At 43.0% G+C, this 6301-nt stretch overlaps 1 protein-coding gene across 4 annotated transcripts in view; it reads right to left on the reverse strand.

Annotated features, from left to right (window-relative positions):
• LOC101854223 (acyl-CoA (8-3)-desaturase) overlaps positions 1 to 6301 on the reverse strand; it is a 68468-nt gene that overhangs the window by 42886 nt on the left and 19281 nt on the right. The window lies entirely within an intron of this gene.

The following is a 6301-nucleotide window of genomic DNA, read 5'->3' on the forward strand; positions in this document are numbered from 1 at the left end:
GGGAGACGAGTACACTTTTCACTAAGCTAGTCTCTCTGTGTAGACGAATCAGCGTAAAAGACTGGACAGAAGACTAGTTATACACCAGTTACAGTAGGTAAAAGAGGGTCGCCTCCACGCTATAGAGGAGTGGCGTAAGAGTGGCACTCAACGAGCAGGCGGATGTGGTTATTGCACCTTCACCTTCCCTAAACATCCCGTGTCGGTGAGACTGGACTATAATTTATCCCATGAAGGTTATAAACAGATAATATTAAGATCCTTGATTTACTCTCGTTGGCCCGCTGGGGGTATCTCTTAGCTGCACACTGTCACGTACAAAAAGTGCCTTAAACTTATAGTAGATAGAACCTTATCACATTTCAGCCAAGCATTTCACACAATGCTGACATTTTCCTTTTTCATCGAGAATGACACCATTGCGTACATCCCATCGCTAAACTTTTAGTTTAAGAGTTTTGCGCCACTTAAAACACAACTAGATCTAGGTCATTTTATAAGTGCCGAAGATAAGAGGTGTTACATGTACTGAAGAGATGCATAAAGAAGATTTGTCGTGTAACAATAGAGAGTAGCATCCAAAAGAAGAGGAGACGTAGAGACATTAGGAGCAAACCAAATAGGGCACCCGCCAAAGGACCACTTGAACAGACTGGGAACGGCTTGAGGGGGAGTGAGGGGGGGGGGGTGTCCCCTCTGGTTGGAAAATCGGCGTCGGGGTGTTGCGTCTTCAGTCAAGCTCATATTATTTTCAAGATGTAATAGTCTTTTATCAATTTATTGTGGGTTGATTTTTTAAAAAAAAAAATTTTTAATAATTTTTTTTTTTTTTTTTTTTTTTTGGGGGGGGGTCTTTCCGTTGTTTTTCAATGGAGGATAGATGGGTGCAAAGGAAGTGACTATGTTGTCTGCATAGTTAGTTAGGGATCATCATAGTTCCGTTGCCCGGTCTGTACCTCGGGTTCTTATCGACGACTGGAGCAACATGTAGTCTACTATTTCTTAGTCAGAAAGAGAGTGAGAGGGGGAGGGGCACACAGACAAGCAAACAGAAAAACAGACAGGTAGAAAGACAGGAGGAGAAGAAGACACAAAAGATGAGAGCTAAAGAGAGAGAGAGAGAGAGAGAGAGAGAGAGAGAGAGAGAGACAGACAGACAGACAGACAGACACAGACAGACAGACAGACATACAGACAGACAGACAGACAGACAGACAGACAGACAGACAGACAGAGACAGAGAGACAGAGAGAGGGAGCTAGAGAGAGAGAGTTAGAGAGACAGGGACAGAGAGACACAGACAGAGACAGAGAGAGAAAGAGAGACAGGCAGACAGACAGACAGACAAAGAGAGAGAGAGAGAGAGAGAGAGAGAGAGAGAGAGATAGAGAGAGAGAGAGAGAGAGACAGAGAGAGAGACAGAGACAGAGACAGAGAACGAAAGCGTTATGTCAGGTGGAGTTTTGTTTGACTTGGACACCATTCACAGAGAAGGGCGCTGCCCGGTGAGTTTCGCAATTGGCCAGTGTCAACCCAGATCGATCGGAGCTAAACTTAAACCGATTAGCGTCGCTAGGACTCGCCCCAGTCCCCCCTATAGAGTGCAGCAATCTTGCATCTTACTGGAAAAAAACCGACGGCTTATAGAACATCCGTAACCCGAGGAAGCTTGAAGTGATGACATGTATAATGCTTGCGCAAACAAAAACAAGTGTATTCCGCTATATAATATAATGGTATACTCCGAAAAAAGCAGCAGGAAGAAGAATGATTTCAGAGCAGGAACATAATCGGCCCATGGACCAGGATGGATATTAATTTTCGAGTTTTACAATAGATTCTTACATCGCACCGACACTGAAGGGACATTCTATGGTTTCTTTCCGGCTCGACACAACCGTTCTGTGGTTTCTTTCCTGCTAGACATAACCAAGGACATGATGTTTTTGGCTACTTTTAATGTAGGTGTTCTATGCGAATGTTGATACAATGTAGATAATTTAGAAGATGGGCTTCGACCTATACGTTTTTATACCCTGGGCGTCTGGGCTTCGACCCTGCCTGTCAGGGCCAAACCAGGCTGAGATGGGTAGGTACAAAGTCCAAGCAAAAAGACTGAAACACTCGAGAAAAAAAAAAGTATCCCCCACGCGGGGACCGAACTCAGGTCTTCAACACTATTTTGCGTCATGTTTAAGCATAGAAAAGGAAACACACAATAACAGTCACTGGGGGCAAAGGGAAAGGAAAACTAGAGATGGATACAAGGACAGAGTAGAACAGTAGCGCCTTGTAGCGCCTTCCTGTCCCCCGCGAATAGTTAACACAGAAAGCCAGTAGTAAGACCACAACAAACCTGATAGCCTATTACCAACCATGCTCTCATGAAGCTGGAACGCACGTAACAGGGAAACAGACAAAGAACACATAATAGGTGGCACCCTCCAGCCACCGGAGCCCACAATGACTAACATGATGCCTGAAATCCCGTGCTGTCATGCCACTGAACAGCAACACCCCACCCACCTTTGGTAGGACAATCAACACACAAGCTGACACAGCTTTCAACGTCATACAAGAACCACTGAATTCGAAAAAAAAGAACTTTTAAAAAGTGAACTGAACAACGAAAGAGTAGGATTTTCGAGATTTTGTTGGGCTTTGTTTTGTTGAGGGTTTTTTTCCCCCCGGCACGGGGGACGGGGGACTTTAAGGGGCTTCCTCTGGACCTCATGTCATCTTTAAATACAACACACACACACACACACACACACACACACACACACACACACACACACACACACACACACACACACACACACACACAATCATAATCGATTCTCTCATATGACTTTTTCTCGATAATAATACATCATCGCGCGGTGCATAGGCCTACCAGAAAATCAGTTTTAATTGCACGCCATCTGGTGCTTGTCGGAGCCTGCTGACGTTAAGCTGTTCTTTTCAAATCATTTTGTTTCATACCACTAGATCTATTATTTTCCATTGGACTTAGGCCCTTTTTTGTAGTTTAGCTAACTCGTTGGTTGTCTGGGTCATCACCTTTTCGTGCCCCTATTACTTAGATTTCTAGGAGTAACTGACGATAAGACAATCCCACACAGTAGTTTGTTTTCAAGTCAAGTACATAGCAGAATGAATATAGTTAATTAACAACCAATTGGCCAATCATTGCTCCTGCCTTTTCCAGAAATATTTTGTTCATCTATTTTTTTATTTTTTTATTATTTAAAAAAAAATTATTTTTGTTTGTTTGTTTGTTGTTGTTTTTTTTGGGGGGAGAGTGTTTTACGACGCTCGCAACTGCATAAAGTCATATTATGAGCGCGCGGGACACACCAAATATTTTCAGCTGGTAGAAAATCTTGATTTTTGCCCGGGTGGCGGCCGAAGCCTACTCTTATCGATTGTAAATCACCAACGGATCTTTAACGTGCGCAATTTGCACACGGGCACTCAGAAATGTTTGCCCTTGTCCGAGAAGGCTAGGTGTAGAACTTTCCTACCAGAAGATCAGGGGTGTGGCTGAAAGACAGCAGTAAAAAGGAGCCAAGGAGGAGCAGTAGAAAGGCTGCAGAAAGAGTCAGGAGCCCAGAGGAGGGGGCAAAGAAGGTGAGGGGGTGGGGGCAGAAAGAGAGAAAGAGGAGACGAAAGCAGAAGACAGAACACCGCTAGACAGCAGAAAAGGAGGTGAACGGAGACAATTTTAGAGAAGAAAATTTTTCGGTTGCTACTCGGATTCGAACCCGGGACCTTTGAAGGAGAGACCAGCACCTTAACCTCTAGGCCACGAGAGCCCCCTTCTCATCTTTGTTTTGTTTTGTTTTTTCCAGCATATTAGTCTCAAGGAGGTTGACTAGTCACAATTTGTGACGCCCGGGTAATAATAATAATGCTGGCATTTATTAAGCACACATTCATGCTCTACAGTCTAAAGCATGCTCTGTGCGCTTCACAATATTCGTTATTGAATACATGTAATAATAATAATAACCATGTATTTAGATCTGCAGAAGATCTTGCTCCGAAAGCCTACTTTTCATTCAACTATTATCATTCCCGAAACAACGGGGAGACAATGTGACCATGTGCTAGGCCACGCTATGTCACTGACTGGATTTGCATCAACGCCAAAGTGCCTCCACCCCAACACACACGGTATGACATATCACAAAATGTGCACACAGTCAACTTATGCCTACTGTGAGTCACGTACGATGCGATACCAATGTTGGCTGTTGGTTTGCTTCATTTGCTCTCTTGTCCGTTCGTTTTAGCATTTTAGCATAAGTCAATTGTTTGACCACGGGTACAGCCAAGGATGTCTGTCCGAATGCCTGATATTAAAGAACTTGTTTACTACACACATGCATTATAAGACTAAGGGGATTTATTATAAGCCTGCTTTTGCAGAAATCCTGTTTTAACCCAGACTGTTATAAGTGGGGTCCTCTGTACATAAAACGTACAATCATCCCTTGCCTGACAGACACTCATGTTCCGTTTTCGAAGTCACTGTTGATATTTATTAATACTGATTAGAGTGGCTTCAGTCTTGGGTAAGAATTAATTTTCAAAGCAGCCTGTGGAGCCTTCTCTTTTCGATATTAGAACTGCCAAACTTCCAAACAGGACCTGTGACATTTTTAGTCCCTATCCGAGAAGACTAGGTAGGCGCTCGATCCTGCCCATGTCGGGTTCAGGAAGTGTAGAAGACAGAATCGATAACACGATGCTAGCGAGGATTTACCTCCGGACCTCCAGGTTGACAGGGCGACCACCATACCTGTTGAGCTGTTAAGTCCCCCTGAAACTAGCTAGCTGCAACCCACATGCTCTAGTCCCTTGATTGAAAGTTTTTATCTAAACAAATGTAAACACCCTAATAAAGTGTATCAGCAGTCAGTGTATTCGGGTCAGCGTCCAACAGCAAAATATCCGTTTGACTGACCACCCATCACAGCTGGAGATAAAAGTAAACATTAATAAAAAGCATATTTGCATAATATAAAAGCAGGAGCAGCTCCATCACAAAAACATTAGAAATGGCCCCCACTGCCAACTGGTACGGGTCTATAACGTGTTTTTTTTCACGTGATTAAGAAGCGATTACTGCCCACATCATCAAATGTTTATTGTTATGGCCCAGCTACTGACTTGGCGGACCATTCTGTCAGATGAAATAGTAACTGGAGATTATAATCGAACTAAAAGCACTTTTGGCGTTCTCTAGTAGTAGAAAAACAACTGTTACTTGAAGCTCGGGAGCCTCTATGAAATATTATCTCTGAACCGACAATGGTGGTAACGACGTTGTGACGTTATGCGAGGAAAAGATTCCTGTCTCTTAGGCATATCCATCTTATCTTGTCCTTTGCAGGTGTGGAGAACTTTCGAATTACGGAAGATTTGAATTATTCCAGATACTTTAATCGTGATCCAGAACACAACTCCAACTTAAATATCTACGTTGGCGTAAGGTTTATACTTTACGTATTCTGTGCTATTCTTTCTTTTTTTCTTTTTTCCCGTATAAGCGTCTTTTGCACTCCGTCGATACAATTTAAATAATTTCGTTGGCGGGCTTCGTTCCTTGTCAGGGACAACCCGGGAAGAGACGACTACAACCGTTTACAACGTTCCAGCAGAAACACCAAGTAACTTGACAAAAATTATGTCCACAAAGACAGAGCGATTATATACTTTAAGTTGTGGAAAGGAAAAGTGTCATAACCACGATTAACGGTTCGTCGTTTCGCTTTCCTCCAAAACATTGACAAAAATGTCTTCTTATAAACGTACAGCTTTCTACTTCGCAAGTCTTTTCATACGCAAAATCTTGGCAGTTTAAAATTTGAACAGAGCAAGAGCCGAACAAACCGTCCGCGTTTACTCTGAAAAATATGGTCAAATTGAATGTACATGTACTTATGTCAAACAAATTATACACCAAGAGCACGAGGCGATTGGAAGCTGGCCAAGAACGATGCCCGGTTGAGAAAGGAGGCGGCCGGGTGAAATAACGCTAGACAATAGTACAGTTATAAAACATAACGAACAGCTCAGAAAACAAAGAAACAAAGCCGTTCCATCATACACCTCATGCACATAACAAAATTAGAAGACAGAGCATTGGGATGAAATCAATACAACTTGGTTCGTTTTTAACGCATGGACTACAACCAGTGAAAGGTTGGATGGGACAGAATCGAGGCGAAACAGAAACCCGACAACAACAAAAGGGCATAAGGTTAACAGTAAAAATCTCAGAGGGTGGGGG

This window comes from Aplysia californica, unplaced genomic scaffold, assembly GCF_000002075.1.
Source record: "Aplysia californica isolate F4 #8 unplaced genomic scaffold, AplCal3.0 scaffold00018, whole genome shotgun sequence".
NCBI lineage: Eukaryota > Metazoa > Mollusca > Gastropoda > Aplysiida > Aplysiidae > Aplysia > Aplysia californica.